Here is a 12979-nt window from a genome sequence, read left to right as displayed (position 1 = left end):
CTCTCTCTCTCGCTCTCTCTCTCTCTCCCTCTCTCTCCTATACTCTCTCTCTCTCTTTCTCTCCTTCACTCTCTCTCTTTCTCTCCTTCACTCTCTCTCTTTCTCTCTCTCCTTCTCTCTCTCTTTCTCTCTCTCTCTCTCATATCCCGATACTAGCTGTCAGTAAGGATATTACACTAGCCTGACCATCTATACCACCTATCACACTAGTGGATGAGAGATTTACTGCAGGGAATCCCATACTGTCAGTTCATCATTGCAGTAAAGGTTAGGCCTCCAGCATCTTCACTCCAAAGCATGTCTTGATCAAACGTACACAGCTCAAACGGTGCTTACTCCCACACTCGGGGTAACAGCAGTGCATCTGTGACCTGGTTTTCTCTCATTTACAACAGCAGTTTCTCCATCTCCCCAGTTTCAGTCACAGCAGCGGGGTCTAAAATGATACAGCTGAAAAATCAAAGCAACTTGCAGTGAAAGCTTCCTGAGGCACAGTTACTGATAAAGCTTACCAGTGATAGTGGCTAATCTGTAGCTTACAATATCTGCCATGGTGTAGACACTTTGTGTTGAAGAGTGGGGCTGATCTTGGTTTCCTCCAGCAAGAGCACGATGACAATAAATGTTCTGGCAATTTCAGTACGAATCAGCAGGCCGAGGGCAAAACAGAAGAATGTAGAGTGGGCACATCTTCAGGTTCACACGACACAAAAAACAAATGGTAAGACATTTTTATTGTCCTTACAAATAATGGTCACATGTAGTTGATGCAAGTAAAGGGTAAAAATGATTAAGAGCTCTCAAGAAGCAAGCAGGGAAAGCAAGTATTGTCAATTACATCATGCACTCAAGAGCCCTCTATTAGCACAACGCAATAATCCCATTTATTAGAGTGTAATGGAATAACAGTGAAGGAAGTGATGCAGGAAACACTAGAAAGGACCTTTGGGACATCTATAGGAAGAGCCATTACTAGTAATACTTTTTGGTTTTGACGTAAGTCATCCTCAGTTTGTTTCCCTTTGTGATCTGTAATAAAAATGAATTGTACTCCATGTTTCTGCACCCTCTGAAGATTCAGTATTCTACCAGGGTGATACAATCTCCAACAGATGTTGATGCTTTCATACAACCCCCATGTGGCAGCAGGGTGTCTTCTGCAAGAATGATCTGATGTGTTGGTGCCACAAATGGACAAGAATATAAATACATGCATGCATACATTACCACACACACACACACACACACACAGAGAAACACATACAAGGCTAATCAGAAAAATAGCCTAATTACATATACTCTAACTCAGCCCAACGATTTGTCCATATACTATAAACCTGCATTAAATTATTTTAAAATGAACAGAGTCTAAGTATTGGTCTGTTAGGCAGGGCACAGTGAATTACAGGAGGGTGGCAAGGGGGATTTTTGCATGCATGAAGTAAAATGAGCACAGTGAAAAGGTTCCTTAAGGCCACCATGTCTACTAAATCCCCATTACTATCAGCAACACAGAGAGTCAGGGTAATTAAAATTGATCAGCTCTTATCCTTGGGAAAAGAAACTGTCTGAATTCTGCTCACTGTAGTGAGAAGCTCTTTAATATTAAAATTAATATTAGTAAAAGGAAACTTATAGGAGAGAATAGGTGATACTCAGTGATCACAGAGCTGAATATTTTACATGGATAGAATGGGGTCCAAATAGATTTGGATTGTAATAGTGTTTAGATATTTCATCCCTGACATCCAGTGAATTTGGATCGACACTAAACAGTGACTATATGTATCAGGTTAAAGAGAGAAAGGTAAGGAGGGACACAAGCATGAGTTCAAGCAAAATTGAAAAATCATCACTGGTAGAAAACTACGGACGCACCTACTAGACCACACTAAGTACACCATACTTAAACAATGGTCCAGTTGCAGCATGGTAAAAGAGTCTGTTATGGAGTTATGGAAATAATTTTCATGAACAGGTAAGACAAAACATTGCCACTGTCACAGAAAATAGAGAGAAGGTACTTCCCATGGACCAATGCATACCACTGCTTATATGGAAAATGGAGGAAGTCTTCCAAATTATCCTGCCATTGTACCATATCAGGAAACCAGGAAAATGATTGCCGCAATTCACATGATCTAAAACCAACAGAGTGTGCATTTCATATACTGAAGATGATACACTATATGGCCACTATATGGTTTTTGTATGCTTTAACATTTCTCTTAACTGGAACTAAGGGCCCCAAACTTGTTCCAGCATGCCAGTGCTCCTGCTCACAAAGCGAGATCCATAAAGACATGGTTTGATAAGGCTGATGTGGAAGAACTCGAGTGGCCTGCACAAAGCCCTGACCTCAACTCCATTCAACACCTTTGGGATGAACCGGAGCACTGACTCAGTCAACATCAGTGCCTGCCCATATTAATGAGTTTGTGGCTAAATTGGCAAATCCCCAGAGCCACAGTCCAAAATCGAGTGAAAAGCCTTCCCAGAAGAATGGAAGCTGTTATAGCCGCATTTGAATGACCATGGTTATGGAATGGGATTTTTAAGAAGCCCAGGTGTAATGGCCAAGCGTCCACATACTTTTGGCCAGATAGTGTATGTAAAATCATTTGTGCAAACAGTATACTTTTTAATAAAACTGATTGAACATCAAATGAACAAATCATCCCAAAGGTGCTTTTAAATTTGACCTGCACATAGTTTTCAAGTGTAGTGCCAAAACAACATGATGTTGCCCTTTGCTTGTATTTCATATATAGACATATTACTGAATGGAACATTTTCCTTGTTTTGTTTTTTTTTTAAAGCTGTCATTTCCCCAGCTATTAAACTTCAAGGCATTTTTGTGGCATATACAATACACAGGGTATAAATATTATAATCATATTTTACTAGCTATTTGTTAAATTGAGGCATATATGATTTTATATTATATTATATTATTACATTATATGACTTTAATTTAAACATGTGATGTCAAAAATAAAGCCCTCTTGCTCATTTCCCAAATTTCCACTTTGTTGGGTTATGCAGGATGCATTTATCTAACAGACAACAAATGTACATTAGCCTGAGCCTCTTGCACTGATTAGTGGAGGAGATGGATTTCTCTCTGGCTTTCTTACTGGGCTTCACTTATAAAGAGGCAAAGCATTTATAATGTTTTCTCATTAGCGTTTGAAGAAGCAATAGACTGCTGGCTAAAGGATAACTTCTCCTTCACAGCCTGCCAGCCAGCACTGGGCCCAGCAGCTTCTCAAATACAATTTCTAATTAATAAAAGTAGCTCAGACATTAGGTGAGCAGGGGGTCCATCAGTGGAAGCATGCATCTCCAAATAAATACCATATTGGTTATCTATTTCAGTAGTTTCCAACTCATACCCATGCCTGCATATTTAGTGGTTTTCTTTTCTTTATATAGTTAGTTCTTTTCTATATTTAGTTGTTTTCTTTTCTATAGCACTCCTGATCCAACACATTAGCTTACTGTGTCTTGTAAGTGCAGCCACAAGTATAATTAAATGCCCTGGGGACTCTATACCCTAGATTAGAATTAGAATCCTATTTTAAACAAACTTAATGAATTTCTGCATTTACCATGTAATTAAATGCTGGCACTTGTCTTTAAAGAGGCGCACATGTCACAGAAAAATACTGCTATGCTCCATGATACAGTAATGATGGCAAAACATCAGTGTATAAACCAAAATGTTAGCTAATGTTGACAAATTTTACAATCAGGGAGAATCACAGCTGTATGGAGCCAACACTTTCCCATGCCACTTCACTCTGTACTCTCCCAAAATTATGCAGCATTTTTAAAAGTAAATAATTAGTGATATATCCAGAGGCTAGAGAGGACAATTTCAGGTCAGATCCAATGATCCAAGCCTACTACTTTATATTACATCAGAAGGAATTTAAAATACACTATATACGATTAAACATTGACTATTATACTGTATAGGCTTGTCACAGTATTGATCATTAAACAGATGTATTACAATTTTAGTTAGTTGTACATATTGTAACACTTCTAGGTTGCTCTGAGTATAACAAAGCATTAGCATGGTAACTTGCTGAATGAGAATTGTGTAAAATTTCCAATTTAACAAACAAACAAACAAAAAAAATCAGCAGATTTAACAACTTAAAGAGGAGAAAAAACAAGGGATGTGGACCACAAATATCCAGCCGTCAGGACAGGACATCAGTGACTATCACCATTAATAGAAGGAGGAATCTCTAACTGCCTGTCAATGCAGAAAGCTTCCTATCTTGCAATGTAATTCAGGCACTCTAGCTTCTGGAGTTGAAGGAAAGCGGCTGTACTTGGTTGAATTTTAAGTGTCAAGCTTCATATAACATCCTCAAAAGATGCTAGAAATTATGCTGTGGTTTGTGTCAGGTTAACTTCAGGTAAATCATTGTTAATGGGACGAATGTTAACTGAGTGTGCATCGTTTACATAGATCACACACAACTGTCAAATATCCTTTAAAGATCCAGTCAAGTTTGACATGCACATCATTTTCAGGGCTTTAAACCATGTTTTATGTCAAGATTCCTAAGTACCATTGGCTTCCGGAAACTCACATTCCATGGTCATTCAGCAAATGAAGAAGATTATTGGAATGGGAAATCTCATTACAGCATCAATGTGCAGGCAATAATAATATATTGCTGTGCAGTTTAAAGGTTCATTTCACAATATACTGCAACTCATTAGTCTTACTCACTGTCAAGATAGTGAGGCTGCCAATGTCATAACCATAATATTGCACCTGAATGGTTAGGCTCTGTTCATAGCTCTTTTTATTGAAAGTATGCATTGTCCAACAAATATGCAAAGAGTATGTGACTTTTTGAGTTTTAAATACCATTTTAATATTACTATTATTGCTATTTATTCCCTCTACCATTTGTTTACAGGCTGATATTTACCCCCAGCTGCTTTCTCATCTCTCTTTTGTTGCATGATTTCTTCTTTATTCCATGCAAATAAACATGGTCAATATGAATTTTCAATATGGGGTGTATATTTTATTATACTGTAAACTAACTTCATCTACCTTTATTTTTAAGTTGATCATTGGGCATGACCCATATTTTTTCATAATTGGCTTACTGATTTACCATTGGAAAAGCTTTTTACATTATCTTCCACATCAAAAGTGGTTACATCAGTCAATATATACATATATTTTTTCAAATGGTGTTAAAATTGAGGACCAAGGATGGGAGTCAGATTCCACATCTTCTTGTGCTCACCTCAACTTGAACTTATGGTATATGCCCAGTGCAAAATTGTTACAGTGCAAAACCAGTGAGCCATTTTCAAGTATTTTGGTCTAGATGGAAAGCATCTTGCTAAATATTTCAAGACTGTACCTTGAGTGTAGCTTTTAATAACCTGAACCCTTTTCTCTTGTTTGCTATTTCTGTGGTGCCAGCTGGTCCTTCCACCTGCAAGTCTCAGGACCTGGGTGCTATCATGTTTGTTCTCCTTTTGGTTGAAAGACCTAGCATTTTTCTCAGTTGGTAGAATATTAAATTTAGCCTGAGATGATCTGCTAGTTTGTTTTATTAGTGCTGGAAAAACCTTTCAGAACAGCTGTCCAAGTGGGGGCTTCTTCTACATGTAGGCACCAGTGACACTAACTTACCTTTAATTGGTGCTCAAGCAGTTCAATTCTTAGAGTTATTTTCTCTCTTTTGTTTCTTTTTTAGCCCTTTTCACTATTTTCAGGACCCTCTAATGCTTGTTTTGCAATATAAAAGTTTAAGACAATAAAATAAGCTTTTGCTGTGTTCTGGTGGTTGACTGATGCACCTTCACAGAAGTATAGTGAGCCAATGAGAAAAAAAAAGAGAGAGTGACAATTCAGAAATTGTCATATACAGAACATTGAAATTCTCTGCTTGTACCAAATGTAATGGGTACAGAGTGAAACAGAGTGAAACAAGTGTATGTCCACTTTTTTGTTGGATAGATAGTTGGATAGATAGATAGATAGATAGATAGATAGATATATTCATATGTATATACATATGTATATACATACATACATAACCACCCAGCCACCTACCAACCCACCTAGCTCCCAAAATGATACCTTCGGGTATGTAAGCTATGCCACGATCCAATGTTCAAACCAAATGAAGAAGCCTTGTGAGCCTTGATGTATGTTCCACTTTAAGTAAAAACAAAACAATTATCCAACTTCTTTTTTATTTATTATACTTTATTTACATTATTTACATAAGAAAATACTCAAATCCCCCCCAAAAATATTCTACTTAACAAACATAGGAAATAAATAGTAAGAAAAGCCATGAGGCTCCACTCCTCATCCTGATTTATGTAAAGTGCACATGTTCAAATAAATCTCTTAACGATGCAGTGAGCATGTTCATCCAACATCCATGAAGATATGTAAGTCATAGAAAAGTTGTTATTACCCAAGAAATCTGATACACTACATAAATAAAGGTGCTATTATTATTATTACCCAAGAAATCTGATACACGATTTGTAAAACGTGCATTATTATTTGCAGAAATATGCATAGTATCAAATAAACAAACATACCTATGAGAAGACATTTCCCCCCACATCATATCATAAATATATAGTGATGAGGGAGAGCCAGAGAATGAAATCATATATAAATCATATATAAATGACCTTTTTTCTTATATTTTATATGCCATTTTTTTTTCATGTAATAGCTTTTTAATATTTTCATACTTTTGATTTCATTTGTGTTATGTTTTGTAAACCACTCTGAGTTGCAGTTTAAAAGAATGGAAGGCGCTACATAAATAAAGGTGCTATTATTATTATTATTACTATTATTATTATTATTATTATTATTATTATTGCATCTTCAATAAGATCCAGTGGATTATCTCAGATACAAAGCAAAAATACATGGAGCATCAGTACATCGCTTGGGGCATTTTTGAGTCACCATTCCATCTACCTTCACGGTTCTTGGAGTACCATAGAAAACACAAACTGACACTGGGAGAACATCCACAACTCTACACAGATAGTATATACTGTGTGTAGTAGTAGCAGTAGTAGTAGTAGTAGTAGTAGTAATAATCGTACTAGTATTTACATGGCTGGTTCTGATGACAAAACTCCTAGTAAAACAGTCAATTCCAGATTCACTCTGCCAAGTTCCACATCTAAGAGAGAAACTATAAGATTGCACAGTCACTGCCCCACACCCCATCTTGACATTAGGTAATGGGAGTGGGCTGACCACAGACTGTCATTTGAGCAATGAGGGTCTGGAATACCAGACCAGCATGACAGAATAAATGAGCAAACATCAGAGAGAGTAAGGTAAGGAGGTGATGGAAAAAATAACCTGTCTAAGCCTTCTGTTGCCTAGGTTACAGGTCTATAGAGACAGTGTAATGAGTGTGATTTACAGTGTGAATAAAAAGCTGGAAGATCGTGGGGGGGTTGGGTGGTAGGTAGGGTTTGGGGGGGGGTCTGGATTGTACAAGGTGTGACAGGTGTCATGTATCTGTGACCTACCTACTCCAGGTTTCCTGATCTAGGGCTAGCTAGGATCTAGAGTGACTTGTATTATCATTGTGAAAAAGAAATCAAGCAGGGACTCCCACACCCAAAGACCCAGTACAGATGAATATAGTAAAGCACTATTTAACATTAAGTCAAACAAATATTTATTGTCCAGTCATCCATATACACATATGCAGAGGAATAAATTACCACACTGCCAGGGCCATGGTGCAATGTACATGACCATACAGCGACTACAACCACGTCACATAAATAGGAATCAATTTTAAGGTACCTTTGCTTATTCATTCATGTTATCTTCAGTAACCACTTTATTCTGGTCAGGGTCGCAGCTGATCTGAGCTTACCCCCAGAAATATGAAATCAGAGTAAATCTGGAATGTCCTACCATGTTCTTTTTTTTGGCCAGATGTCACCCACAATCCCCTACTGCCATACGAAGCTAGCTGTCATATCTCAGCTCCTGTTGCAACCTGCTGATATTATGCAATTCCCAGTGGTATTGCAGTTACTGCAAGCTCCAGAATTAGTCGAGACGAACAGGATGTGCTGGAGCATCTTAATTAATAAGCAGGTCTAAGAGGGTAACTGATATGCAAGAGACATACGTTGCCTGTGAAATGGCAGACAAGCTATACTAACATGATTTTGGATGAGGTCATTTTTGTAACAGATGAAGCAAAAGCTTCTCAGAGGCTGATAGTGAGTATTTTTTAGGGATTAGCACTGTGAAGCACTTGGCTGAGAGATCTTTGATATGAGGTGGGAACAAAATGGGGTGTCAGTGTTTTGGCATCTTCTGTAGCCGTATTATCATTTTCTGATGTGTTACAATATTAAAAGAAGGCAAAGGTTGTTTCAAAACTAACTGCACAACTTAGAATAATGCACACTTCTGGAGAAAGCAGTGGAGTTATCATATATTCTTTTAAACCTTTGCTGCTCTTAGAAGCCATCAAGTTTAAAGCACTTAAAAAAAAACCTCGGTGCTATAACTACAAAACCTAAATAACTCAATAATTTGTGTTTGAGTGGACAAATATTGATCCTACAGCAACCCTCAATTACACATTAAAGTACGCTTTAGTGTATTAATCCTTTCAAGGTTTTTATCTTAGTTACAACAACACATTAATCTTTGAAAGGTGCCTCATGCAGTTCAAATGGAGACACAGCACACAGGTAATGTCAATGCTGCTTACATGGCTAGTGTGACAGAATCAATATTCACATCACATTGATATGGCTGTGGCCACCTGTGTGGCTTAGTGTATTTGTGGATGGCAGTTATTCCTCAAAGACATTATGACAGTTGGCCATAATCACAATTTCTTACAACTGAATTTCCAGAAACGTAAGTGATATTTGCTTGTTGGTAGTAAAATGCTATTTTATCTTTATCTGCTATTTTAATAGTGGACAATAATGAAGAAAATGACAATGAAACATTATAACAGAGTTATAAAGACCCAGTTTCAGTACTGGAAATTAGCTATGTGAATCATAGACTGGATTAATGCATCTCCAGTACTAACACATGTCATTAAAATGGCTGGAGGATGCAGTCAAACTGGAAAAAACCTGGAACAATGGATTAGTTTGTGCATAAAAAGGAGAGAGTTCCTGTGTTACAGAGAGGTGATGTGTGAGGTGTTTGAAGTATTCTGTAGTTGGCCCTGACTCTATTCTTTTAAATCCACATAGAATGAGTCATGGAGAGCAGCAGATACAACACATTTTCTATGGTCTGGTGCCACATATATGACATATACTGTATGAGAAGGCAACAAATAAGCTCCCCTTCAAGCACCTCCCAGAGAGAGCACAGAAACAATAATAAAGCCCTTCTTGTGGAGAGTTAAATCACTGAGGCTTGTGTTTCTATGGGGAACCTTCCATAGCAACACAAGGATTGTAAAGATTTACATTTCCAGAGCCAAATCTATGCATTTTAGTAGCCTGTAGTTTGCAAGAGTAATAAAAATGGCTAGTATTCATATATAGATCTATGTGAAGTTGAACATATCAGGATGTTGAATTTAACCATGAAAACGTCAAATAATACCCCAAACAGGATGAGTTGTAGAAATAGTGTGTTTTGATTGGAGGTCAAGAGGTAGCTTCAATTGATTAGTGTTCTCTTGACAAGTCCAAGATAGAGACTAAATCAAGAATATAAATGGATTTGTTCCATCTCACTGGCCAATGTAATTAGGCTACTTGTACCTTTGGGCAGAGTGGAATTTTAAAAGGGTTAAAGAAATAACACATTTCAAAGCTGTGAGCACTGAGGGAAGGGGTTATCTTTTGATGCCAACAGTGTATCACAAGTAATTCCTCCTAAACTCATTTTCTCTAGGGTAACTTTTCTCTCAAAGCACAATATATTGAGTAGTGTTTGACTGAGACACTTCCATGCTTCACTATCCTGCAAATCGTGTTTATTGCTCAGAGTCAAACAAAATATTTTTTCTTTCTTTTTTTAAACCCAGACTGAATATTTAGCTTTTCAAATAAATGAAATTGTGTTCTACTTCTCCTGACCCAGCGATCGCAATTAATGCATGTATTTGTAATATCTAGTATGTAGTATCTTTCGTACACTTGGCTTGAAATACAGTATATAAGACAAAATGCATGATGATGCTTGGTATGTAGGTATGTCTGCCATGCTGGGATGCTCTTACCATAATTGCCTTAAGATATAATATATAATTTTTGAGCTTTGTCCCTAAAGCTATAATTCATGTCTAGTTGGTGGTATTAGTAGAACATTAGACATGTTTTTAGTAACGTCCTAAGTACTACAATGCTTAAACCCCTTTTATCAAGATTTCTTTATATTTAATATTAAATCTTTCAAGGGACTGTGTGCACTCCAAAAAATGAGTTCGCAAAAGACTGGGAATTAAACTGGTAATGGCCATTTTCACTTTCTATTAGTAGTTGAGTAGTAAAAATCAAAATTGGCTTGTGATCATTATAGCATCCACCAAAGGCTTCATTGCACTGATACCTTGGCCATTATAATTGCCTGTTATGTGTGCATGAATTTCTTGTAACGGGACATCTCATCAGTTAAGACCCTAATCACAATTCAACATCAGTGCTCCTCATGCTTTATGTATGTTGTAATGTAACCATATTTATCATTTCCTGGTGTGTTAGACTTTTAGGCATGGGTTGTTTCAAAGCTAACTGCTCCGGAATAATATAGACTTTTTTTAGAGCCCTTGTATGTGTATATATATATATATTTGATTATTTGATATAAGTTGATGTGTTGGAAGCAGGAAAAATGGGAACGCATTTTGACAAGGGCCAAATTGTGATGGCTAGATGACTGGGACAGAGCATCTCCAAAACGGCAGGTCTTGTGGGGTGTTCCCAGTATGCAGTGGATAGTACCCACCAAAAGTGGTCCAGTGAAGGACAACCAGTGAACCGGCGACGGGGTCATGGATGCCCAAGGCTCACTGATACGCGTGGGGAGCAAAGGCTAGCCTCTCTGGTCCAATCCCTACTGTAGGACAAATTGCTGAAAACGTTAATGCTGGCTGTGATAGAAAGGTTTGAGGAACATGACAAAGAGCACAAGGTGTTGACTTGGCCTCCAAATTCCCCGGATCTCAATCCGATTGGGATGTTCTGGACAAACAAGTCTGATCCATGGAGGCCCCACCTCGCATCTTACAGGACTTAAAGGATCTGCTGCTAATGTCTCGGTGCCAGATACCACGGCACAGCATATTTGTGCTTCAGTAAACAGTGAACAGATATTGAGAAGTAACCTTTGTGAACATTAAAAACAATTTTATTGCAACAATCATTTCAAGGTATTTATAATTACAACAAGACCTTAAGCTCTGAAAGGTCCCCCTTGCAATTCTAACGGCTTCACTGCACACAGGTCCTGTCAATGTTGCACGCATGGTTAGTACGACAGAATCAATACTCACATTGAGATGGCTGAGGCCACCAACAAGGCTTAGTGTATTTGAGGATGGCTTAACAGTGAAAAGGTTTGTGAAATTAGATTCATGACAATTTACTGACACTATCAATTCCTCATCAAGACAAAAATCCTCACATTTCATTTTCCAGAAATTTTATAGTGGTGAAGTTCATTTGTTGGTTATAAAATGCTATTTTAGAAATCAACAAACATCAAACCAGGCAACATATTTCCAATCTTCATCTGGCCAGTTCTGGTGAAACTGTGCCCAATGTAGCCTCAGAGTCTTGTTCTTGGCTTACAGGAGTGGAACTTGATGTGGTCTTCTGCTGTTGTAGCCCATCCACCTCAAGGTTCAACATGTTGTGCATTCTGAGATGCTTTTCTGTTTCTTTGGTTGTAAAGAGTGGTTATTTGTGTTACCTTAGGCTTCCTTCCTGAAATGTGTCTTTTCACAATTCTGCTGTTTGATATAAATATTAACTGAACTTTTGATCTGACCTGTATTTTTTCAATCAAACATTTGTGTTCAGTATAAAAGCAGGGAACCACAGCATGATCAGTGCGCTCTCTCAATTTTATCTGGAGGTTATGACTGAAGTATATTTTCTCAATGTCTGTCTTAGTGATATATAAAATCTAATTAAGCTAGTCAACAGCTAATGAAGTGTAGCTTTAGCATCTGAAAATCTACCTTTGAATCCTTTGTAGGACTGAAGTAACCACATAAACCAGGGAAGCATGTATGTGAGGCAGCGTCTCTTTTGTTTCAATCCCACTGACATCTTTGAGGTTAATGGACTTGATAGGGTGGATAATGCGGGGGACTGTGGGAAAAAAACACCACTTCACTCATGTCAACCAGACTGCAGCGAAGAAGTACCACTCTTTCTTTACAAACTGCTTCCCATTACAGTGATGAAGTATATTTCATAAGTCGATAAGTGCAACTTTCTAAAGTTTTATTTTAGAGTCTATGGAATGCAATCCAAATAATGAATTACTGAGTAATTTATTTATGATATTTAGGAATGATGCAGAAGTCTCAGTTTAACCCTCTATATTTTTTTCACGCTTTTATATGAGGAGTATGGAAAGCTAGGGCACCTTAAGCGATACACTGAAATAGACAGTGTGAAATTGGCAAGCAGGTTCTCAGCTGGTCACCACAAAGCTTCTAGCTGTTTTTGACTCCTGTATGACACTAGCGCAGATGGGTAAAGCATTAAAAAATGTACAGCCACTTCACTCAAATCAAGCTCATTCACAGCTTTGTTTCCCCAGATAGTTTTAAATGTAAATCATTTGACTAAAGAATTCCTACCCTAATTAATATCCCACCCAAGCATGGATTAAAAAAAGCTTCTTTTGCTAATAATAACATCACAAACAAATGGGTTGATGATCTGATTCTGCTTTCAGACATTACAGGCAAATCAGATGATA

Source organism: Pangasianodon hypophthalmus, chromosome 17 (assembly GCF_027358585.1).
Source record: "Pangasianodon hypophthalmus isolate fPanHyp1 chromosome 17, fPanHyp1.pri, whole genome shotgun sequence".
Taxonomy (NCBI): domain Eukaryota; kingdom Metazoa; phylum Chordata; class Actinopteri; order Siluriformes; family Pangasiidae; genus Pangasianodon; species Pangasianodon hypophthalmus.
The sequence above is the reverse complement of the archived record's forward strand: the minus strand, read 5'-3'. Positions refer to the sequence as shown.